At 45.9% G+C, this 27,023-nt stretch overlaps 1 protein-coding gene across 4 annotated transcripts in view; it reads left to right on the forward strand.

Moving 5' to 3' along the window:
- LOC144768057 (epidermal differentiation-specific protein) overlaps positions 1–27,023 on the forward strand; it is a 187,110-nt gene that overhangs the window by 51,757 nt on the left and 108,330 nt on the right. The window lies entirely within an intron of this gene.

A 27,023-nucleotide genomic window follows, 5' to 3' on the forward strand; every position in this document is an offset into this window, starting at 1 on the left:
AATCTTGCCATTTTTGGACAAAGAGACTACCTTTTGTTTTTGAGCCCTAGCTCTGCCAGCACCTAGGGAAACCTAGCAAACCTATACATTATTAAAAACTAGACACCCAGGGAAATTCAGGATGGGGTGACTCGACTGCCTACCACCAGGTTTTGTTACCCAGAATCCCTTGCAAAGCTATGAATTTGACAAAAAAAAAACATTTTCCTCACATTTCTGTGGTGGAAAGTTCTGGAATCTGCGTGGATCAACCAATTTCCACACACCCAGCGTTCCCCCAGGTCTCCCGAAAAAAATTGTACCTCACTTGCGTGGGTAGGCATAGTGGCTGCGACATGAAACAGCGCAAAATGCAACGTGGTCCACCTCAATTTCCCAGTGAAATCTTGCCATTTTTGGACAAAGAGACTCCCTTTTGTTTTTGAGCCCTAGCTCTGCCAGCACCTGGGGACACTCAGCAAACCTATACATTTTTGAAAACTAGACACCCAGGGGAATTCAGGATGGGGTGACTCGACTGCCTACCACCAGGTTTTGTTACCCAGAATCCCTTGCAAAGCTAAGAATTTGACCAAAAAAAACAAATTTTCCTCACATTTCTGTGGTGGAAGGTTCTGGAATCTGCGTGGATCAACAAATTTCCACACACCCAGCGTTCCCCTAGGTCTCCCGAAAAAAATGGTACCTCACTTGCATGGGTAGGCATAGTGGCTGCGACATGAAACAGCGCAAAACGCAACGTGGTCGCACCTCAATTTCCCAGTGAAATCCTGCCATTTTTGGACAAAGAGACTAACTTTTGTTTTTGAGCCCTAGCTCTGCCAGCACCTAGGGAAACCTAGCAAACCTATACATTCATGAAAACTAGACACTCAGGGACATTCAGGATGGGGTGACTCGACTGCCTACCACCAGGTTTTGTTACCCAGAATCCCTTGCAAAGCTAAGAATTTGACAAAAAAACACATTTTCCTCACATTTCTGTGGTGGAAAGTTCTGGAATCTGCGTGGATCAACAAATTTCCACCCACCCAGCGTTCCCCAAGGTCTCCCGAAAACGATGGTACCTCACTTGCGTGGGTAGGCATAGTGACTGCGACATGAAACAGCGCAAAACGCAACGTGGTCGCACCTCAATTTCCCAGTGAAATCCTGCCATTTTTGGACAAAGAGACTACCTTTTGTTTTTGAGCCCTAGCTCTGCCAGCACCTAGGGAAACCTAGCAAACCTATACATTCATGAAAACTAGACACCCAGGGACATTCAGGATGGGGTGACTCGACTGCCTACCACCAGGTTTTGTTACCCAGAATCCCTTGCAAAGCTAAGAATTTGACAAAAAAAACACATTTTCCTCACATTTCTGTGGTGGAAAGTTCTGGAATCTGGGTGGATCAACAAATTTCCACCCACCCAGCGTTCCCCCAGGTCTCCCGAAAAAAATGGTACCTCACTTGTGTGGGTAGGCATAGTGGCTGCGACATGAAACAGCGCAAAACGCAACGTGGTTGCACCTCAATTTCCCAGTGAAATCTTGCCATTTTTGGTCAAAGAGACTACCTTTTGTTTTTGAGCCCTAGCTCTGCCAGCACCTAGGGAAACCTAGCAAACCTATACATTTTTGAAAACTAGACACCCAGGGAAATTCAGGATGGGGTGACTCGACTGCCTACCACCAGGTTTTGTTACCCAGAATCCCTTGCAAAGCTAAGAATTTGACAAAAAAAACACATTTTCCTCACATTTCTGTGGTGGAAAGTTCTGGAATCTGTGTGGATCAACAAATTTCCACCCACCCAGCGTTCCCCCAGGTATCCCCCAAAAAATGGTACCTCACTTGCCTGGGTAGGCATAGTGGCTGCGACATGAAACAGCGCAAAACGCACTGTGGTCGCACCTCAATTTCCCAGTGAAATCTTGCCATTTTTGGACAAAGAGACTACCTTTTGTTTTTGAGCCCTAGCTCTGCCAGCACCTGGGGAAACTTAGCAAACCTATACATTTTTGAACACTAGACACCCAGGGGAATTCAGGATGGGGTGACTCGACTGCCTACCACCAGGTTTTGTTACCCAGAATCCCTTGCAAAGCTAAGAATTTGACAAAAAAAACACATTTTCCTCACATTTCTGTGGTGGAAAGTTCTGTAATCTGCGTGGATCAACAAATTTCCACCCACCCAGCGTTCCCCTAGGTCTCCCGAAAAAAATGGTACCTCACTTGCATGGGTAGGCATAGTGGCTGCGACATGAAACAGCGCAAAACGCAACGTGGTCGCACCTCAATTTCCCAGTGAAATCTTGCCATTTTTGGACAAAGAGACTACCTTTTGTTTTTGAGCCCTAGCTCTGCCAGCACCTAGGGAAACCTAGCAAACCTATACATTCATGAAAACTAGACACCCAGGGACATTCAGGATGGGGTGACTCGACTGCCTACCACCAGGTTTTGTTACCCAGAATCCCTTGCAAAGCTAGGAATTTGACAAAAAAACACATTTTTCTCACATTTCTGTGGTGGAAAGTTCTGTAATCTGCGTGGATCAACAAATTTCCACCCACCCAGCGTTCCCCAAGGTCTCCCGAAAACAATGGTACCTCACTTGCGTGGGTAGGCATAGTGGCTGCGACATGAAACAGCGCTAAAGGCAACGTGGTTGCACCTCAATTTCCCAGTAAAATCTTGCCATTTTTGGACAAAGAGACTACTTTTTGTTTTTGAGCCCTAGCTCTGCCAGCACCTAGGGAAACCTAGCAAACCTATACATTTTTGAAAACTAGACACCCTGGGGAATTCAGCATTGGGTGACTCGACTGCCTACCACCAGGTTTTGTTACCCAGAATCCCTTGCAAAGCTAAGAATTTGACAAAAAAAACACATTTTCCTCACATTTCTGTGGTGGAAAGTTCTGGAATCTGCGTGGATCAACAAATTTCCACCCACCCAGCGTTCCCCTAGGTCTCCTAAAAAAATGGTACCTCACTTGCGTGGGTAGGCATAGTGGCTGCGACATGAAACAGCGCAAAACGCAACGTGGTCGCACCTCAATTTCCCAGTAAAATCTTGCCATTTTTGGACAAAGAGACTACCTTTTGTTTTTGCGCCCTAGCTCTACCAGCACCTAGGGAAACCTAGCAAACCTATACATTTTTGAAAACTAGACACCCAGGGGAATTCAGGATGGGGTGACTCGACTGCCTACCACCAGGTTTTGTTACCCAGAATCCCTTGCAAAGCTAAGAATTTGACAAAAAAACCACATTTTCCTCACATTTCTGTGGTGGAAAGTTCTGGAATCTGTGTGGATCAACAAATTTCCACCCACCCAGCGTTCCCCCAGGTCTCCCAAAAAAAATAGTACCTCATTTGCGTGGGTAGGCATAGTGGCTGGGAAATGAAACAGCGCAAAACGCGACGTGGTCGCACCTCAATTTCCCAGTGAAATCTTGCCATTTTTGGACAAAGAGACTACCTTTGGTTTTTGAGCCCTAGCTCTGCCAGCACCTAGTGAAACCTAGCAAACCTATACATTTTTGAAAACTAGACACCCAGGGAAATTCGGGATGGGGTGACTCGACTGCCTACCACCAGGTTTTGTTACCCAGAATCCCTTGCAAAGCTAAGAATTTGACAAAAAAAACACATTTTCCTCACATTTCTGTGGTGGAAAGTTCTGGAATCTGCGTGGATCAACAAATTTCCATGTACCCAGCGTTTCCCCAGGTCTCCCGAAAAAAATGGTACCTCACTTGGGTGGGTAGACATAGTGGCTGTGACATGAAACAGCGCAAAATGCAACGTGGTCGCACCTCAATTTCCCAGTGAAATCTTGCCATTTTTGGACAAAGAGACTACCTTTTGTTTTTTAGCCCTAGCTCTGCCAGCACCTAGGGAAACGTAGCAAACCTATACATTTCTGAAAACTAGACACCCAGGGGAATTCAGGATGGGGTGACTCGACTGCCTACCACCAGGTTTTGTTACCCAGAATCCCTTGCAAAGCTACGAATTTGACAAAAAAAACACATTTTCCTCACATTTCTGTGGTGGAAAGTTCTGGAATCTGCGTGGATCAACAAATTTCCACCCTCCCAGCGTTCCCCCAGGTCTCCCGAAAAAAATGGTACCTCACTTGCATGGGTAGGCATAGTGGCTGCGACATGAAACAGCGCAAAACGCAACGTGGTCGCACCTCAATTTCCCAGTGAAATCTTGTTATTTTTGGACAAAGAGACTACCTTTTGTTTTTGAGCCCTAGCTCTGCCAGCACCTTGGGAAACCTTGCAAACCTATACATTTTTGAAAACTAGACACCCAGGGGAATTAAGGATGGGGTGACTCGACTGCCTACCACCAGGTTTTGTTACCCAGAATCCCTTGCAAATCTAAGAATTTGACAAAAAAAACACATTTTCCTCACATTTCTGTGGTGGAAAGTTCTGGAATCTGCGTGGATCAACAAATTTCCACCCACCCAGCGTTCCCCAAGGTCTCCCGAAAACAATGGTACCTCACTTGCGTGGGTAGGCATAGTGGCTGCGACATGAAACAGCGCAAAACGCAACGTGGTCGCACCTCAATTTCCCAGTGAAATCCTGCCATTTTTGGACAAAGAGACTACCTTTTGTTTTTGAGCCCTAGCTCTGCCAGCACCTAGGGAAACCTAGCAAACCTATACATTCATGAAAACTAGACACCCAGGGACATTCAGGATGGGGTGACTCGACTGCCTACCACCAGGTTTTGTTACCCAGAATCCCTTGCAAAGCTAAGAATTTTAAAAAAAACACATTTTCCTCACATTTCTGTGGTGGAAAGTTCTGGAATCTGCGTGGATCAACAAATTTCCACCCACCCAGCGTTCCCCAAGGTCTCCCGAAAACAATGGTACCTCACTTGCGTGGGTAGGCATAGTGGCTGCGACATGAAACAGCGCAAAACGCAACGTGGTCGCACCTCAATTTCCCAGTAAAATCTTGCCATTTTTGGACAAAGAGACTACCTTTTGTTTTTGCGCCCTAGCTCTACCAGCACCTAGGGAAACCTAGCAAACCTATACATTTTTGAAAACTAGACACCAAGGGGAATTCAGGATCGGGTGACTCGACTGCCTACCACCAGGTTTTGTTACCCAGAATCCCTTGCAAAGCTAAGAATTTGACAAAAGAAAACACATTTTCCTCACATTTCTGTGGTGGAAAGTTCTGGAATCTGTGTGGATCAACAAATTTCCACCCACCCAGCGTTCCCCTAGGTCTCCCGAAAAAATGGTACCTCACTTGCATGGGTAGGCATAGTGGCTGCGACATGAAACAGCGCAAAACGCAACGTGGTCGCACCTCAATTTCCCAGTGAAATCTTGCCATTTTTGGTCAAAGAGACTACCTTTTGTTTTGAGCCCTAGCTCTGCCAGCACCTAGGGAAACCTAGCAAACCTATACATTTTTGAAAACTAGACACCCAGTGGAATTTAGGATGGGGTGACTCGACTGCCTACCACCAGGTTTTGTTACCCAGAATCCCTTGCAAAGCTAAGAATTTTAAAAAAAACACATTTTCCTCACATTTCTGTGGTGGAAAGTTCTGGAATCTGCGTGGATCAACAAATTTCCACCCACCCAGCGTTCCCCAAGGTCTCCCGAAAGCAATGGTACCTCACTTGCGTGGGTAGGCATAGTGGCTGCGACATGAAACAGCGCAAAACGCAACGTGGTCGCACCTCAATTTCCCAGTAAAATCTTGCCATTTTTGGACAAAGAGACTACCTTTTGTTTTTGCGCCCTAGCTCTACCAGCACCTAGGGAAACCTAGCAAACCTATACATTTTTGATAACTAGACACCCAGGGGAATTCAGGATCGGGTGACTCGACTGCCTACCACCAGGTTTTGTTACCCAGAATCCCTTGCAAATCTAAGAATTTGACCAAAAAAAACACATTTTCCTCACATTTCTGTGGTGGAAAGTTCTGGAATCTGTGTGGATCAACAAATTTCCACCCACCCAGCGTTCCCCTAGGTCTCCCGAAAAAATGGTACCTCACTTGCATGGGTAGGCATAGTGGCTGCGACATGAAACAGCGCAAAACGCAACGTGGTCGCACCTCAATTTCCCAGTGAAATCTTGCCATTTTTGGTCAAAGAGACTACCTTTTGTTTTGAGCCCTAGCTCTGCCAGCACCTAGGGAAACCTACCAAACCTATACATTTTTGAAAACTAGACACCCAGTGGAATTTAGGATAGGGTGACTCGACTGCCTACCACCAGGTTTTGTTACCCAGAATCCCTTGCAAAGCTAAGAATTTGACAAAAAAACACATTTTCCTCACATTTCTGTGGTGGAAAGTTCTGGAATCTGCGTGGATCAACACATTTCCACCCACCCAGCGTTCCCCCAGGTCTCCCGAAAAAAATGGTACCTCACTTGTGTGGGTAGGCATAGTGGCTGCGACATGAAACAGCGCAAAACGCAACGTGGTTGCACCTCAATTTCCCAGTGAAATCTTGCCATTTTTGGTCAAAGAGACTACCTTTTGTTTTTGAGCCCTAGCTCTGCCAGCACCTAGGGAAACCTAGCAAACCTATACATTTTTGAAAACTAGACACCCAGGGGAATTCAGGATGGGGTGACTCGACTACCTACCACCAGGTTTTGTTACCCAGAATCCCTTGCAAAGCTAAGAATTTGACAAAAAAAACACATTTTCCTCAGATTTCTGTGGTGGAAAGTTCTGGAATCTGTGTGGATCAACAAATTTCCGCCCACCCAGCGTTCCCCCAGGTATCCCAAAAAAAATGGTACCTCACTTGCCTGGGTAGGCATAGTGGCTGCGACATGAAACAGCGCAAAACGCACTGTGGTCGCACCTCAATTTCCCAGTGAAATCTTGCCATTTTTGGACAAAGAGACTACCTTTTGTTTTTGAGCCCTAGCTCTGCCAGCACCTGGGGAAACTTAGCAAACCTATACATTTTTGAAAACTAGACACCCAGGGGAATTCAGGATGGGGTGACTCGACTGCCTACCACCAGGTTTTGTTACCCAGAATCCCTTGCAAAGCTAAGAATTTGACAAAAAAAACACATTTTCCTCACATTTCTGTGGTGGAAAGTTCTGGAATCTGCGTGGATCAACAAATTTCCACCCACCCAGCGTTCCCCTAGGTCTCCCGAAAAAAATGGTACCTCACTTGCATGGGTAGGCATAGTGGCTGCGACATGAAACAGCGCAAAACGCAACGTGGTCGCACCTCAATTTCCCAGTGAAATCTTGCCATTTTTGGACAAAGAGACTACCTTTTGTTTTTGAGCCCTAGCTCTGCCAGCACCTAGGGAAACCTAGCAAACCTATACATTTTTGAAAACTAGACACCCTGGGGAATTCAGGATCGGGTGACTCGACTGCCTACCACCAGGTTTTGTTACCCAGAATCCCTTGCAAAGCTAAGAATTTGACAAAAAAAACACATTTTCCTCACATTTCTGTGGTGGAAAGTTCTGGAATTTGCGTGGATCAACAAATTTCCACCCACCCAGCGTTCCCCTAGGTCTCCCAAAAAAATGGTACCTCACTTGCGTGGGTAGGCATAGTGGCTGCGACATGAAACAGCGCAAAACGCAACGTGGTCGCACCTCAATTTCCCAGTAAAATCTTGCCATTTTTGGACAAAGAGACTACCTTTTGTTTTTGAGCCCTAGCTCTGCCAGCACCTAGGGAAACCTAGCAAACCTATACATTTTTGAAAACTAGACACCCAGGGGAATTCGGGATGGGGTGACTCGACTGCCTACCACCAGGTTGTGTTACCCAGAATCCCTTGCAAAGCTAAGAATTTGACAAAAAAAACACATTTTCCTCACATTTCTGTGGTGGAAAGTTCTGGAATCTGTGTGGATCAACAAATTTCCACCCACCCAGCGTTCCCTCAGGTCTCCCAAAAAAATTGGTACCTCATTTGCGTGGGTAGGCATAGTGGCTGGGACATGAAACAGCGCAAAACGCAACGTGGTCGCACCTCAATTTCCCAGTGAAATCTTGCCATTTTTGGACAAAGAGACTACCTTTGGTTTTTGAGCCCTAGCTCTGCCAGCACCTAGGGAAACCTAGCAAACCTATACATTTTTGAAAACTAGACACCCAGGGAAATTCGGGATGGGGTGACTCGACTGCCTACCACCAGGTTTTGTTACCCAGAATCCCTTGCAAAGCTAAGAATTTGACAAAAAAAACACAATTTCCTCACATTTCTATGGTGGAAAGTTCTGGAATCTCCGTGGATCAACAAATTTCCACGTACCCAGCGTTTCCCCAGGTCTCCCGAAAACAATGGTACCTCACTTGGGTGGGTAGGCATAGTGGCTGCGACATGAAACAGCGCAAAATGCAACGTGGTCGCACCTCAATTTCCCAGTGAAATCTTGCCATTTTTGGACAAAGAGACTACCTTTTGTTTTTTAGCCCTAGCTCTGCCAGCACCTAGGGAAACTTAGCAAACCTATACATTTCTGAAAACTATACACCCAGGAGAATTCAGGATGGGGTGACTCGACTGACTACCACCAGGTTTTGTTACCCAGAATCCCTTGCAAAGCTACGAATTTGACAAACAAAACACATTTTCCTCACATTTCTGTGGTGGAAAGTTCTGGAATCTGCGTGGATCAACAAATTTCCACCCTCCCAGCGTTCCCCCAGGTCTCCCAAAAAAAATGGTACCTCACTTGCATGGGTAGGCATAGTGGCTGCGACATGAAACAGCGCAAAACGCAACGTGGTCTCACCTCAATTTCCCAGTGAAATCTTGCCATTTTTGGACAAAGAGACTACCTTTTGTTTTTGAGCCCTAGCTCTGCCAGCACCTTGGGAAACCTTGCAAACCTCTACATTTTTGAAAACTAGACACCCAGGGGAATTAAGGATGGGGTGACTCGACTGCCTACCACCAGGTTTTGTTACCCAGAATCCCTTGCAAATCTAAGAATTTTACAAAAAAAACACATTTTCCTCACATTTCTGTGGTAGAAAGTTCTGGAATCTGCGTGGATCAACACATTTCCACCCACCCAGCGTTCCCCCCGGTCTCCTGAAAAAAATGGTACCTCACTTGCGTGGGTAGGTATAGAGGCTGCGACATGAAACAGCGCAAAACGCAACGTGGTCGCACCTCAATTTCCCAGTGAAATCTTGCCATTTTTGGTCAAAGAGACTACCTTTTGTTTTTGAGCCCTAGCTCTGCCAGCACCTAGGGAAACCTAGCAAACCTACTCATTTTTGAAAACTAGACAACCTGGGGGATTCAGGATCGGTGACTCGACTGCCTACCACCAGGATTTGTTACCCAGAATCCCTTGCAAATCTAAGAATTTGACCAAAAAAAACACATTTTCCTCACATTTCTGTGGTGGAAAGTTCTGGAATCTGCGTGGATCAACAAATTTCCACCCACCCAGCGTTCCCCCTGGTCTCCCGAAAAAAATGGTACCTCACTTGCGTGGGTAGGCATAGTGGCTGCAACAGGAAAAGGTTCAAATCGTACGGTGGTGAATTTACAATACCCTATAGCAAAACTACCTTGATTTTTTTGGGGGGGGCACCTGAGTTTGTGGCCCGGGGCTCATTGGCAATCTTCGGAAACTACCAAACCGAAACAGTTCTGAAAACTAGACACCCGGGGGAGTCCAGGGAGGTATGGCATGCGTGGGTCCCCCTATGTTTTCCTACCCAGAAATCCCTGCAAACCTTAAATTTAGGTTAAAAAAACCACTTTTCCATAAATTTTGTGGTGGGGTCTCCCTGCCGGCACAAATGTCCTACCACCCAGCGTTCCCCTTGATCTCCCGAGTAAAATGATACCTCACTTGTGTGGGTGGGCCAAAGCCCTGTGACTAAGGTTGGGGTGCTTAATTTGTCAAACCTATATACTAGATTTTTTTTTAATTCATTTTTAGCCTGTTCTGCTTTGGGGCACCCACACAAGTGAGGTATCATTTTACTCTGGAGTGGCACAGAGATCCCACGCAAAAAAGATTGGAAAAGTGGTTTTTTTACCTAATTTTAAGGTTTGCAAAGAATTCTGGGCAGGAATACATTGGGGGACCCACGCATGCCATACCTCCCTAGACTCCCCCGGGTGTCTAGTTTTCAGAACTGTTTGGTAGTTTCCAAAGATGGCCGCCGAGCCCCGGGCCAAAAACTCAGGTGCCCCCCCCCAAAATCAAGGTAGTTTTGCTATAGGGTACGATTTGGACCTTTTCCTGTTGCAGCCACTATGTCTAACCACGCAAGTGAGGTACCATTTTTATCGGGAGACCTTGGGGAACGCTGGGTGGGAGGAAATTTGGTGAGCCCAGTGGTGCCACGTATTCCCATACAAAAAAGTGTGAAAAAACTGATTTTTTCAGCTAAAATTGAGGTTTGCAAGGGATTCTGGGTAAAGGAACGTTGGAGGATCCACGCAAGCCATACCTCCTTGGAAGCCCCCGGGTGTCTACTTTTCAGAAATGTGTGGGTTTGATAGGTTTCCCTAGATGGCCGTCTAGCACGGGGCCAAAAACCCAGGTAACCCCTTTTGCAAAAGCTGGTGGTTTTGACATTGTCACCATTGTCAAGTCCACCAGATTTTGCAAAAGGGGTTACCTGTGTTTTTGGCCCCGTGCTAGACGGCCATCTAGGGAAACCTACCAAACCCACACATTTCTGAAAAGTAGACACCCGGGGGCTTCCAAGGAGGTATGGCTTGCGTGGATCCTCCAACGTTCCTTTACCCAGAATCCCTTGCAAACCTCAATTTTAGCTGAAAAAATCTGTGTTTTCACACTTTTTTGTATGGGAAAGCGTGGCACCAATGGGCTCACACAAATTTCCTCCCACCCAGCGTTCCCCAAGGTCTCCCGATAAAAATGGTACCTCACTTGCATGGTTAGGCAAATTTTGTTTCCACAGGAAAAGGTCCAAATCGTACCCTATAGCAAAACTACCTTGATTTTTGGGGGGGGCACCTGAGTTTTTGGCCCGGGGCTCGGTGGCCATCTTTGGAAACTACCAAACCCAAACAGTTTTGATAACTAGATACCCGGGGGAGTCCAGGGAGGTATGGCATGCGTGGGTCCCCCAATGTATTCCTACCCAGAATTCCTTGTAAACCTTAAAATTAGGTAAAAAAAACACTTTTCCAATCTTTTTTGCGTGGGATCTCCATGCCGGCAAAAATGTCCTACCACCCAGCGTTCCCCTTGTTCTCAAGAGTAAAATGATACCTCACTTGTGTGGGTGCCCCAAAGCAGAACAGGCTAAAAATGAATTAAAAAAAAATCTAGTATATAGGTTTGACAAATTAAGCACCCCAAACTTAGTCACAGGGCTTTGGCCCACCCACACAAGTGAGGTATCATTTTACTCGGGAGATCAAGGGGAACGCTGTGTGGTAGGACATTTGTGCCGGCAGGGAGATCCCACCCAAAAATGTATGAAAAAGTGGTTTTTTCAACCTAAATTTAAGGTTTGAAGGGATTTCTGTTTAGGAAAACATTGGGGGACCCAGGCATGCCATACCTCCCTGGACTCCCCCGGGTGTCTAGTTTTCAGAACTGTTTGGGTGTGGTAGTTTGAGTTTCCAAAGATGCCCGCCAAGCCCCGGGCCAAAAACTCATGGGAACCCCCTTGCAAAACCAAATTGTTTTGAATAAATTAAGTTTTCAATTGGAGAACGTGCGATTCAGGGGACAATATCGCATGAAAATTGTGACAGACAATTTCAAGTTTGCAAGAGATTGATTGTGGACAAAAAACAACAATAGAATTCATCAGAAAGACATGACCATATACAACCATGATTTAATAATAATATCTAAATTTAGAAAGTTATTTATAGCTAAAATATACACCATAACTGAGTTACTCAAAAGTCAAAGATTCAAGCACGGCTATCTATTCCTCAAAGACACACACATACAGGTTGGATTTGGCACGAGGGCGAGTGATGGTTCAGTACATAACATTTTATTAACATGATATTTCAAAAAAATGAAATGCTCTGTCAATAAATAAATGCATAAAAACCGAACCAGTGACTCGCAACTCGTGAGCTGTAAAGCCACGACAAGGCACCAACCGTTTTACAGGCCATTCACGCACCTTTCACACCTGATACAAACCAGACCACTGACACCATCTGGAAGGAAAAGCAACACATTACAACAATCACAATAAGGGACAAGGTACACCCTACTGCAGAAAGAGAAACAACCCAAATATTACTACACAGCCATCTAATCCGCAAGCACGCTCACATACTGGTTGGATTTGGCACGAGGGTGAGTGATGATTCAGTACATACAATTGTATTCGCAAGTAATTTCACAAAAAATGAAATACACTGCGTATAATTGAAAGTATGATTAACTGAACCACTGACTCACAGCTCGTGAGCTGTAAAGCCACATCAAGGTACCAACCTCTTTACAGGCCATTCATACACCTTTCGTACGTGTGACACATACAAAACATTCACACCGCCAGCCGCGGACCCATCACATTTCAACACTCACACCAGCAAACAGCGCCATTCAAGGGCCCATCACTTTCACACGCCCACATTTCTGGCACTGCAACTACACAAAATGATGGACTGCGTGGAGTGTCACTCAACTACCAGTGTGTGTAGTGACCAACAGAAAGTAACTACTCACACACCGCCAGCCGGGCGCCAGTCCACCCACACCACCATCCAAGCACCAGACCATGCACACAGCCAGCCAAACACCACTCAGCGCACACCGACAGCCAAGCACAACTCCGTGCACAGACAGCCAAGTACCACTCCACACACACCACCAGCCAAGCACAACTCTGTGTACAGACTGCCAAGTACCACTCCACACACACCACCAGCCAAGCGCCACTCCACACACACCGCCAGCCAAGCACCACTCCGTGCACAGACAGCCAAGTACCACTCCACGCACACCACCAGCCAAGCACAACTCCGTGTACAGACAGCCAAGTACCACTCCACACACACCACCAGCCAAGCGCCACTCCACACACACCGCCAGCCAAGCACCACTCCGTGCACTGACAGCCAAGTACCACTCCACGCACACCACCAGCCAAGCGCCACTCCACACACACCGCAAGCCAAGCACCACTCCGTGCACAGACAGCAAAGTAGCACTCCATGCACACCACCAGCAAAGCGCCACTCCACACACACCGCCAGCCAAGCACCACTCCGTGCACAGACAGCCAAGTACCACTCCACACACACCGCCAGCCAAACACCACTCCACACACACCACCAGCCAAACACCACTCCGTGCACAGACAACCAAGTACCACTCCACGCACACCATCCAGCCAAGCACCACTCCACACACAACGCCAGCCAAGCAGCACTCCGTGTACAGACAGCCAAGTACCACTGCACGCACACCATCCAGCCAAGCGCAACTCCACACACACCGCCAGCCAAGCACCACTCCACGCACACCGCAAGCCAAGCGCCACTCCACACACACCGCCAGCCAAGCACCACTCCGTGCACAGACAGCAAAGTACCACTCCACGCACACCACCAGCCAAGCGCCACTTCACACACACCGCCAGCCAAGCACCACTCCACAAACACCGCCAGCCAAGGCAGTAAGGACAAAAAAAGACCAACTGGCACCAAGGGAGGCGGACAGTAAAAAACAACCAAAATTATAACCACCATTGGAACAAAACTCAAATCCTAGGGACTAGTGGGCCAAAAAACATGAGGCAAAACGTAAAAAAAACGGGCCGATTTGCTCCAAGGGGGGCAGAAATTCAAAAACATAATTACTTGCCACCAGGAAGCGACCCTTGCCCAAGGGGTCGCTTTCTAATAACTAAGTTTAAATTCCCTGGTGCTAGTGGGCATTTTCTGCCCCCCCCTGGGGGCAAAACGGCAAACAAAACGGGCCGATTTGCCCCCAGGGTGGACAGAAAAAGAAAAACACAATCATGGCCACCTGGAAGCGACCCTTACCCAAGGGGTCGCTTCCCAAAACAAACACATTGCCCCAACAAAAATCCCTGGTGCTAGTGGGAAATTTCTGCCCCCCCCTGGGGGCAAAACGGCCAAAAAACGGGCCGATTTGCCGCCAGAAAAACAAAACGTTCATGTGAGGCCACCTGGAAGTGACCCTTGCCCAAGGGGTCGCTTCCTAAAAGCTAAAACCAAAATCCCTGGTGCTAGTGGGCATTTTCTGTCGCCCCTGGGGGTAAAATGGCAAAAAAAGGGCCGATTTGCCCCCAGGGGGGACAGAAAAACGTAAACATTGAACATGGCCGCCATATTGCCACCAAAAGACAACCCTGGTGCTAGTGGTGAATTTCTACCCCCCCTGGGGGCAAAACGGCCGAAAAAATAGGCCGATTTGCCCCGAGGGGGGGGCAGAAAAACAAAAACATAATCACTCCCCGCCTGGAAGCGACCCTTGCCCAAGGGGTCGCTTCCTATAAACTAAATTTGAATCCCTGGTGCTAGTGGGGGCATTTCCGCCGCACAATCGCGACGCCGTGCGCGATCGTGAGGCAGAAATGCCCTGCAAAGAGACATCAGGGGATAGGAAAATCTCTTTCCTCTCCCCTGATGCCTCTTTGCGGCCCCAAACCCCCGCCGGAGTCCCAAACCTACCTTTTCCCAAGACGCGCAGGAAGCAAATGGCTTCCCGAGCGCTGGGAATCCCTGATGATGTCAGCGCGCGCTGTGCGCGCTGACGTCATCAGGGATTCCCATGGGGAGGGGCGGGGGCGGCAGCGGAAACTCTTCCGCTGCCGCCCCCAGCCCCGAAGGGGTTAAATCCTTCACTTTACCGAAGGCAGGCTCAAATGAAGGGCCACACACAGAAGCATGGGCCAAGCTGGTTGCTGAACTCTTTCATAAAAAAAACACAGTTATTCAACAAGCTTCCAGTAACACCTTGGAAGACGAATTATCTTTCTATCTTAATGTCCATAGCAAATTCCATAATTTGGATCCTCCATACCTATATGTCTTCCCGGAGCTCCAGCCGGATGAGTCTACGGCATTGCTACATAGCATTAAGTCAGGCTCTTCATCTGATCCTTGCCCAGCCAACATCTTGACGTTACTGGCTTCCATCATTCACTCTTCAGTTCATAAGCTCTTTCATGCCTCCCTCTCCTCTGGCATCATGCCTAAACTATGGAAGCACGCAGAGATACTCCATCTGATGAAAAAGGCCAATGTAACAGATCCAGCGAATTATAGGCCAATCTCTTTGCTTCCGGCTCTCTCAAAGGTATTCACAAAGCATTTAAACAAAGCCTTGCAAAATCATATTGAAGAGGGGGGGCTTCTCCATGAATCCCAATCTGGATTAAGGGCAAATTTCAGCACAGAGTCTGCCCTGCTAGAGGTGACAGACTCCCTCAGGGGCATACTGGACCAGGGAGGAAAGGCCGTTCTGATATTGCTCGATCTGTCGGCGGCCTTTGATACGGTCCCACATGGGAGACTCTTAACCAGGCTCAAAGACATCGGCCTATGTGGGACCGCCCTGACTTGGATGTCCTCTTTTTTGGCTGATAGATCTCAGGATAATTGGCGCCCTCCGTTTACATCTCCGGTGCCTACCTCTGTTGTGGGTGTCCCACAGGGCTCCGCTGTCAGCCCTACCCTTTTTAAACATTTATTTATCCCCTCTTGCATTCATGGTGGAGATTGAAGGTGCAAAAATGATCTCTTACGCTGATGACACAGCTGATTTTCTCCTGTGATAAAGCTCCAAACTTGATGGGGCCAAAATGGGGGTCTGTCTCACAAAGGTATTTACCTGGTTCAAGATCAACCTGCAGACTTGCCACAGCCACCCAGAGAAAAGGAGAAGGACAAAAATGTAGTAATTATGATAGCTAAAAGTCGCTCTATGCGGCCCCAAATACAAAATCTCACCACCATATGTTTTGGCATCCTACGTATGCTAAAAAATTCCTGACACTGCTTCCGCTTGAAAGTAGGAAGAACGTAGTGCAGGAAATGGTAACATCAAAACTTGACTATGTCAACAGTCTGTACCTCTGCCTTCCCAAATCCTTGATACGGCGCCTACAGGTGGTTCAAAACACGACAGCCAGAACCATTTGCAAACCAAAATTCAGATCTAACAGAACTCCGATTCTGAAATCGTTACACTGGCTCCGCATCAAGGACCGGATAGATTTCAAAGTCCTGACCATCTTTTTTAAAGCGTTCCACAATGTTGAAGCTGGCTACCTAAAGAAGCGGGTCAATAAATACACGACTCCGAGGCCGCTTCGTTCCTCCAAAGCCAACCTGGTCAGAGTGCCCAGGATACGTCTGGCCCACACAGGTGGAAGATCCTTCGGCTTCCTAGGCGCAAAACTGTGAAATAGCCTTCCGGTGTCATTGAGACTTAACCCGACCTACTCTCCTTCAGGAAAAATTTGAAAACTTGGCTGTTTAATCACTATGCTGGGGCTTTCTCACTCTTTCCTCCCGCTGGTTACGGCACCAGGACACTCTAGCTTGAGTGCCTGCTGCGCCCAATACAAATACCTTATTTCAGTTAATTTCATTTTAAAACTAATGGGTGTTGGGGTCGAACGCCCACCGCAACACCCACTGCCCACCCCTTTCACGCTAACAATAGCGTGAAAGGGAACCTGATTTACAAGGCAGTGTTAAGCCACGTTAAGTGGCGTAATGCTGCCTTGTAAAAAAGGCGCAGCCCCTATGTCCACCACAACGTCAATAAAAGTGATGCTGTGGTGGCGATAAGGGCTTGAACATATGCCCCTGAGAACAGTGTCCAAATGCCTCCAATATTGTGGAACCACCTCTAACAAGGACAAATGTGAGTTTATCGAGGAAGAGATTTGTTTTTTTGGCTATTGTTTCCCCACTCAGGGAGTCGCTCAGGCCTGAAGTGTGATTTCCAGTCAGCACCAGTGCCGACCAACATCATTGGGGTAAGTAGCTTTTTGGGCATGGTCACCTATTGCGGCCGGTTCATGTCAAACCTCATCCATCTCCCCGGAACACTGTGGGACCTCACAAATGTATCGAACCTCTTGTTCTGCAGCAATGAATAAGAGCAATCTTTTCAGGACACTAAGGAGGCGCTGTTAGATAATACCAAACTAACCTATTTTGATCCAAACAAAGACACTGAACAGGCAGTAGTCATTAGCCCTATCAGCTTGGGAGCAGTTGTGCCTCAAAAACAATGTTGTGGGGAGTGGGCCGACCAACGTCACTGGGTAAGAAGCTTTTTGGACATGGTCACTTATTGTGGTCGGGTCATGCCAAACCTCATCCAACACACTGAAACACTGTGGGACCTCACAAAGGCATGGAACCCCTGGCACTGTAGCACCGAATAAGAGTAATCTTTACAGGATTGCCGTGGAATGATTGCATCCAATTCCCACCTCCTTAACCAACATCATAGGAGCCACTAAAACAGATGACTATTCAACAGGCCATAGCAGCAACCCAGGTAGGAAATTAGAATGCAGTCACTGCAGAACTCTGCCAGAACAGCGGTGGTGCGTCCATTAGGGCGCTTGGGCGTTGCCCCACTATTAATGCCACGGCCCACATGGCCACATTCATCATCAGAGTGGCATCGGGCGATTCCGGCGCAGGCTTCAACAAACAAAACTTACGAGGCAGTCAGGACGCAATGAAGGGGGTGGGGCAGCAGCCGGGTTTGTTTGAATGACAAGTATGTATGACAATGACAACATGCATTGCAATCAACCAAGGGTGGTCTAGCGCAGCAGAGTGCGCATGTTCAGTTTGGGGCTCGTAAATTTTCAGCCAGCACGAACATGTGCACTGGCCTGCACAATAGGAGAGCGAGGGTTGCTTCATACCGCAGCCCCCAGTCTCCTAATGAGCGGGGAGTATTCCCTGCTCAAGCCAATCCTGGCGCTGCTGGAGCAGTGTCTGGATTGGCTGAGAGGCCTGCATTTGCAGGCCTGTCGATCGTGGGTGGCACTGGCACGGTAAGTTGACCAATCATTGTGGCTTATGCAGACAGTGATTGGACTGATTTTGACAGATTTCACAAACTACAGTGATGATGACGATGGACAGACCGTGAGGTCGCAGCAGACCACTGGCACCACACACACGCACCTCGTTTTCAGTGCTGACTGCTGATCACGACTAACTGGCTGGTGTGGCTGCGATTTGCGAAGAAGATCGCCATCAGGGCACAAGTCCTAAAAAAAGAAGTGGGGTGATGCTGACGTCATGACAGGAAGTGACGTCACGAAAGGTGGCTTGCACCATCAGACTCATTGCCTCCCCTCGCTCACCTCTGAGATGTGATTGCATCAGAGAAGCCAGCGCGTGAGCAGTGTTTTGAACGAGCTCTGATCTCGCCCCAGAGAGGCCAAAGAGTGAATGTGTGGCTCCATTTGCTCCAGTAATCGAGCTCCTGGTAAAATAAGTGGGGGACGCCGTCCACCCGCGTGGTACCCCGACTCGAGCCCTGATCACCATTGTATCGTCTGTGAACGCAACTGTGATAGATACTAAAGTAGGTCTGTACACTCTCTCGTCTAGCCTCCTCTTCTTAAGTTAATCTTGGTTGTTGAAAATAACTTCGAGACAGGCCTCGGAGTCGGGCCTATTTCACGGACAGTGTGTGATATGACAAGAGAAGCCCATTAAGTACTGATGGCGCTGTGTCACACACTGTGCCTTAAAAACCCATGCATGCATGTGAGGTGTGTATCAGGACAGGTTCGGCTCAATGAGGCAGCCGAGACCCAAAGAAAATGGCCGCCCCATGATCGGCTGCGCTAGTGCAGAGCCCAGGCCTGTTTATAAAGTGAATTCAATTAATTCTGTGTTTCTCTTGAAAGCTTGATTTCCACACAGTGCTGCTGGGGAACAGTGAGCGGGGTTTGACTCTTTCTGTTTCTGGGCTGGCTAATGTACTAACGCCAAGAAATATCAGTTAAACTAAATCAGGCGCATAAAAATAGGTGCAGCTCTTCGTGATATGGCCCCAGATGTCTCGCCTGCAGTGAGTCACATAGGGGCATATTATCAAGAACGGAGTTAAGATTATCGCCGCTTTCCTGCCGCTCAAGTGGCGATAATGGGCTTGATAATATGTCGTAGAGAATTCCAATAGAAGCCAATGTTTACACCAGAACTGGGGCTGCTATGGGAAATCACAAGAGCATATTATCAATCCCATTATCGCCGCTTTAGCGGCAGTTTCCTGCCGCTAAAGCTGCGATAATCTTAGCCCTGTTTCTTGATAATATGCCCCTTAGTCTGCTGCACTAAGTATTTTGTGGTAATACTAAGAGGAAAACCCTATTAAATTGACAAGTAAAGTCCGTTATCTCACCAGTAATTCATCTAATTAGTCAGTGACTGAGTACTGCCTTTTCCAAGAAATAGTGCAGTCTTCACATTACAAGGGTCATGGCTTATTATTCATAGGGTTTGTATCTGCAATCTTTGCTACTGTCCTTTTTGCACAATGTCAGGTTAATTTTTCCAGCGCAGCACAATAAAGCAAGACTGATACCTCACTGTGAGGATTTACTGTGCGCGTGCTACCTCACCATTCTGAGTTTCTCAACTCGGAATGGCTACTGATTTGCGATGAGGTAATACCATACTGTCCTCCGTTCTGAGCTTCAAAAACGTGGAATGTGACATATTTTTCCTACACAAATTCTGCCAGAAAGTTGTGTGAGAACAAAGGGGCATATTACCAACAACTAGCGATAATTATCGCTATGTTGGCTTAGCGGCAATATTTTTATCGGCGTGTTGCGGCGATTTTTATCGCTTAGGAGCCTTGCTATTTTCAAGGATTATCTCCTTAGCGATAAAAATCGGCCGAAATGCATGAATATCGCTGTAAAGTCAGCGATATTCATGCATTACCGAGCTAATGCTCTTAGCCATGTTATCCACCTCCCATTGGATAACATGGCTAAGAACTGCTCAGGGGCAGGTGTTAGCTTTTGGAGATATTCGCCCTGAGCGCGAATATCTCCATACGTTGGTAATAGGAGATAGCGATGTTAGCGACTGTTTCCAGTCGCTAACATCTTGGCACGCCCACTTTGCATGTCATTAGTGATAAATATCACTGACATGCAAAGTGGGGCCCAAGATGGTCGCTATCTCCTACTAGCTGTTGCTAACTGGTGTTAGCGACAGCTAGGTAATAGGGAGATAATTTTATCTCCGCTTTCTTGGCTTTTAAAGCCAAAAAAGCGGAGATAAATCCCTTGATAATATGCCCCAAAGTTCTTTTTTCAAACACAGTCTGTAAACCCCGATTCGATGCAAATTTCCGTTTCCACCCTAGGTGCTTTTATTCTCAGAGAAGTGTGTTTAGGCTTCCGCCTCACATTTTAGCTGTGAACCAATCTCACAGACCAATTCTGCTGTCATAACAAGAGATTGCTTTGAAATTAACCTTTGACCTGTTCTGAAAACAGGTGTTTTTCGTGCAGTTTTGCTCTGTGAACTTTAAAGCAACCGGAAAGGTGTCCAGATTACATATATGTTTTCGAAGCCACACACCAAACTGTTTTAAAGGCACGGAGGTGAGATACAGCAACATTTCAGAGTGTAATTTTATTTATAAAGCTCTTACTACCTCTGACGAGTAATCGAAGCGCGAAGATGTCATAGAGCATGTGTGTGAATTAGATTTCTGGGAGAGAGTGGGTCTGTTGGGCGTTCCTTCTGCAGAGTCGGACTGGCCTAACGCTCAGAGGAATCTGGTCCGACAGGTCAGTGTGTGGGTTTTTGTGTGGCTGTATGTTGGCCTGTTTGGTGTTCTGCTGCTGCCTGGGTTCGGGTTTACTATTCTCCCTGATGATATTACAGCAAACATTCACTACAGTAAAAACGCAAATGCATGCAGTCTACCATATCATAAGACAATACCTATACACCATTCACCATGTCTTTACAAGTTAAAATGTGTCACGATTTGCAAATGTCATCATATGGACCGGTTTTTAGCTATCTAGGGTCCACTTTTATTTTGGTGTCTGTGATGGAGCTTATTTTATGTTGCAGACACTCTGACCTTAACCCGTTGGCTGCTTCCGCGATTTCGCGGCAGTGCGGCCGTTTTAAAAAACGGGCGCGGTCGCGTCGGCCATTGGCCGACGGCAGCACCAGCGAAGTAGTGCTGCCGTCGGCCAATGGCTGAAGGCAGCATGGAAGGGGTTAATGTTCTGTTTCTGAAAATAACCTTTGGTTGCCAGAATGCGAAGTGTTTACTGAAGTGAAACTCCCTAATAATGGTAATGAAATTGTACAAGATCACAGAAGCCACTGCAGTACTAACAAATGAGGGCTGCACTGCACAGCTGGATATAGTAATGATTGTTTCCAGAAACAAGTGACATGAGATCTTTGCATTGGATGATAGAGGATATAGGAGAGGATGTAGGGTCAAAAGCTTTCTCTGTAACTGTCTAACAGCACCAACCATTTTATGCTACTTTGAGCTGCAATAAGCAGGGCTCAGTGTGTCAGGACGTACGAACCATAAAGCAGTGTTTTAAATGCCATATCTTCCAGAGCAATCCACTTTCCAGGATCAAAGGCTCTTTCAATGGAATAGCGGCTCTGATCTGAAATGGTCGAAATAAAACAGGAACTGACAACTGAATTGTTATAAAATGTGCATCCAGGATGTTGTATTTGTGTATTTTTTTGTGTAGCATATTTCTCTTGTACAGTGCATACTTCAAACTGACTTATGCTTTAAAATACTATATTTGGATCCTGTTTTTAGGACTCACGTCAGCGAAAGACCTAATGTCGCCGTCTTGCGGGAATGATGGACAGGGGATGTGCACGCGCTTTCTCATGGCGGATTTTACCTCGTGGGCGCGCACGCCCAGTCCGGCGCCGTGCACATCTCCTGTTCAACATTCAGCAGCCTCTCGCCTCTCTCATTTGCGCGCGCACACACAGCCACACTCCCGCATGCGCACACACATTCCCACACGCACACACTCACCCCCCCTCTTCTCCCCCCCGGCACACGCGGGGCTTACATACACACACAAACGCGCACACACACACCCTCCCAACCCCACTTACCGGGCAGACACAGGGCTTCCATCACTGGGGGGGCGGGCACCGTCAATGTGCCCTGACGCCCCCCCCCTCGCCGGGTCTGTTATACTCCTCTCGTCCTGTCCCGCAGTAGTGGCGGCTGCACGGGATTCGTAGGCGGCTTGCTCCCTTCCCTTCACAGGAGCGGGGGGGTAGGCTCCCGTCCGCTTCCTGTCTGTGCTGGTGGCCCCGTGTTGTGTATAGAAGACGAGGAGAGAAAGGAGTTGGGTCGAATATCTTCTTTATTATAATTCAATGTACTCACCCACGGAGGACGCCGCCGCTCTACTCTAGGATTCCGGGCAACTGACTATCGTTGTCCAGGATACTAGAATCAAACGGAGGAGTCAGAACACAGAACTCTACTTGTAAACATACAAGAGATGTGCTCTCGTGCTGGGGACAGCACGAGAGCACCATATCAATATACTATAACTTCTCCCCCTTCACAATGTTTAAACAAATGAAACACTCAAACTAAAATTTGAAAGTAAGAACGGAAAAGTAAATGACATTTCAACCTAAAACTTAATCATTGAATCTAACAGGTAATTTTCTACATCGGACAGAAGATTCGGTAGCTCGATGAAGAACCTCCTCACCATTTTCAGAAGATATGGAAGGTGAAGAAGAAACCGTCTGAAGATCTGTCTGACTGGAAAAAGGACGTGACGTGGAGGGAATATCAGAACAAGGAGCATCTAACCAAAAAGACCATTCACATTGATCAAATTGTTCCTTTGACAAATTCAGCAAAGAGCGTGCTTGTGAATTAGTCAAAAGAACTAAAGCTCTCTTGTTCCACCACCCTCTACTGCCAAGTAAAGCGGATGCTTTACTGACAGATGTCACTTGAACAGGAGTGGAGAACCTAGAAAGTCCTTTAGAAACTTTCTTTGGGTTTCTAATAAGAACCCAATCACCATTTTTTAAATCAAACGAACTGAAACATTTACCAAAATCATGTTTGTCTCTCATGACATTTTGTTTTTCTGCTACTCTACTTGACAAACTAAAATCGTGAGACTCATAACTTTTCGATACATTGTCATTGATTTTGACTTTGGTATTCTTCTGGTACAACCACTTGGGACATAATTTGGTATAAACATTCCTATTCCGTAACAAAGAAAAAGGAGACACTCCAGTGGTACTATGAGGAGAGATGTTATATGACCAAAACGTATCCTCAACAAAGCCTTTAACATCACGATGAGAAGAAAGGGCTGTCTGAACAGCGTCTTTGAGAAGTCTATTGGCACGTTCAACCAAACCATTGGAAGAGGGTGAGTAAAGTGCAACTTTAAAATGGACAACATCATGTTCTACCAAAAAGGAAGTAAATTTCTCAGAGACAAAATGAGAGCCATTATCTGAAACCACGACAGATGGACAACCTTCAATCATAAACAGATTTTTCAAAAATTTTATGGCATTTGTAGAAGTTGGTGAGTCACAAAACATGTGATACACCCACTTTGAGTGATAATCAATCAATAAAATGACGTACCTCATCTCATGAGAAAGCATTTCGAATGGGCCAGAAAAATCTATACTGACTTTTCCCCATGGCTTATCTGGAAAAGGAACAGGATGGAGAGGAGTATTCATGAGTTTCCATTTTTTATCTGAAAGCAAACATTCATTGCAAGAATCTATAAAATATTTTTTACTTGAGACTCAATTGAAGGCCACCAGTAATGAGATTTGATGAGTTGAGACGTTTTTGTGATACCTAGATGACCTTGATGTACGAATTTAATGATATCAGGTCTGATGTCTGAGGGTGGAACAAAAAGATCATGTCTCATTATCAAATTATTTACCAATGACAGTTCAGAAGAGATCATAGCAAATGCCTTTAATTCATTGGACAATTTTCTGTTTTCTGGCCAACCTTTAGAAATATATTGTGCTACTAATTTTAAGTCCCAATCTTTGTCATAAGCTTGAGACCAAGATTCTTCTGTTATACGAGGACACAATTTAGTAGCATCAAGTGTGGCGACCACACATTCAACATCATTAAATTCCTCAAAGTCTGAAGAATCATCAAGCGCCATGCGAGATAAACAGTCAGCACGAAAATTCTTACCTCCTGATATGTGTTTAATATTAAAGTGAAACTCATGTAATTTCGATAACAGCCTGACAAGTCTTGACGAGGCTTTCCCTAAACCATCTCCATTAAGAAGTTGAGTGAGAGGCTTGTGGTCAGTGAATAAATCAAACTCACGCCCCCAAATATAGTTCTTGAATTTTTCAATGGCCCACACACAAGCCAATGACTCTCGTTCAATAGTGCTGTAGTGGGTTTCCGGATCTTTAAGTCTTCTGGAAGAAAAAGCAATTGTGTGTTATTGCCCTGAGACCCACTGACCTAATACAGTACCTAAGCCAGTCAGACTAGCATCAACCATCAAAAAACATTTTGCAGAATCAACAAAGGGTTGTAAGGCAGGGGCATTAACAATCATGTTTTTAATTTGAACCAATGATGTGTTACCCTCATCTGACCATTCAAATTTTGAACCTTTACGTAAGAGGGAACGGAGTGGTTCTACAATTAGGGCATAACCTTTTACAAAGCGGGCGTAATACTCCGCCAAACCACGAAAAGAGCGAAGCGCATCTTTGTCTTTAGGGGGAGAGGCATTAGAAATAGCCTCACTTAAAGAGGATTTGGGTTTTATACCTTCAGAAGTCAAGGTAGGACCTAAGTAATCTAAAGACTGAGACCCAAATTTACATTTATCAGCTCTGACTGTCATGCCTGAGTCACTGAGCTTACTCAAAACCGAAGTCAGATGTGACAAATGAGATTGCCAATCAGGAGAAAAAACCAAAATGTCATCTTGATAGGCCTGCACACCAGGCATGGATTGAAAAAGATGATCCATGATCTTTTGAAAAACACTGGCTGCAGAAGCCAGGCCAAAAGGAAGTTTTAAGTATTTGAAAACTCCAAATGGGGTAACAAAAGTGGTAAGATCTTGGGAAGCCTTGGTGAGGGGAACTTGATGGTATGCTGAACGTAAATCAATTAAAGAAAAATACTTTGCCTCACCTAAATTGGCAAGAAGGTCATGAATTTTGGGGAGAGAGTGGCAGTCAACTAAAATGTTTTTATTTAATGTGCGTAAATCGGCACATAGCCTGACTTCGCCATTCTTTTTTCGAACTATAACAATGGGCGAAACCCAATCAGATGAATCTGAGGAAGCAATAATGCCATCATTTAAAAGAGAAGAGAGAACCGATTTAAGTTCATCCCTTGCGCTGATGGGAACTGGCCGAACTTTATGAACCATGGGTTGAGCACATGTTTTTAATTTGATTTCATGTTGAAAACCTTTTACAGTACCTGGTTGACTTGAGAAAACTTTTGGAAATTTATCAACAATTTGTCTGATATCAGACTCGTGGTCATTGATAACGAGACAGTCAGACACAAAAGCCGGAGCAGGAGAATAATCTTCGGGAGGATCGCCAACTCTTATCGGATTTTCAGAACCAGGTACTAAATACAGACCCATCTTGGCGGGATCTTGCCAACCAACTATATTACGACCTTTGATAGCCACATAAATCTTAGTGACGATTGATCTCTCCAAGCATTCCAATCTGTAATTGAAATATCCAAGCATGATAATGTCGGATTCACCAAATGCTTTGGGACTGACATCTGATTTAATTAAGGAAACAGATTTGTCCCATTTTTCATGAAACACAACGTCAGATAAAATAGTTATCGGAGATCCAGAGTCTGCCATTACTAGAATTTCTATATCACCAAATAGTGCTGTACAGAACGGACCTTTAACTAATTTAGGTGTGTGGATATAATTGCACTGAATTGAAACAACCAAGTCTTGAAATTCATCTATGCAATCATCAACCTCAGGACATTCAATGTTGTTGATTGAAGGTCTAAGAGGTTTTTTAACAGAACGACACAGACCCTGAAAATGACCCATTTTTTTTACATAAAACACATCTTTTGCCAAGTGCTGGACAAGTAGGACTGTTACCAACATGAGATTTTGATCCACACCTGTAACAAAAGGGGTTAGGTCTCCTGGTCATTTGTCTAAAAGATCTGTTTACATTAACTGAATTTGAATTATCATGAGATGACGATTGACAAGGAACGCAAGGTTGGTCTTTCTGAAGAGCGTTAGATGTCGTAATGGATCTCTCAATGCTCTTTGCAATGTCAATGGTCTCTTGAAGTGTTGGTTTTTTACAACTTAATAAACGTTGTTGAATTTTCTTTGAATAGCAAGAAAAAACAAATTGATCCCGGATATATATATCAGGATTCGATTCTAACTCGCATGTTGAAGCCAAAATCCTCAATTGAGCAATATATTCCTCAATAGATTTGTCTTCTCGCTGTTTCCTTTTAAAGAAATTATGTCTTTCAAGCATTTCTGACTCTTTTCAGACGTGCGATCAAAGCCTATCTGTTCACCTCTACTGACTGATCCTCCTTCTTTTCAGCGGTGCTTTGTTGTGTTGTGATACTGGATCAGGCGCCAGGACGCCCCTTCGCTGGGGCAGCTGTGCGCTGAATAAAAGTTATTAACATAACATAACATAACATTTCATTAGGTTCTTCACCATAATGCCTTGCAAGGCGAGACAAAGCTTCTTTATATTCATCCCAATGATCACCTGCATCACCAGTGGGAATGGGGGATCTTGGCAGATTTTCAAAAACGTTCTGTGCAGCAACTCCTAAACATCCATATAGTATGGCTACTTTTTTTTCAGGGGTAAATTTTACAGCATCAATTGCTACAATATGATTGGCAAATGCTCTAACCCATTGCCGCCATGGAATGGCTGGTTTGCCAGGAAGCTGAAGAAAAGGTGGAGGTTGT

This window comes from Lissotriton helveticus, chromosome 7 (assembly GCF_964261635.1).
Source record: "Lissotriton helveticus chromosome 7, aLisHel1.1, whole genome shotgun sequence".
NCBI classification, from domain to species: domain Eukaryota; kingdom Metazoa; phylum Chordata; class Amphibia; order Caudata; family Salamandridae; genus Lissotriton; species Lissotriton helveticus.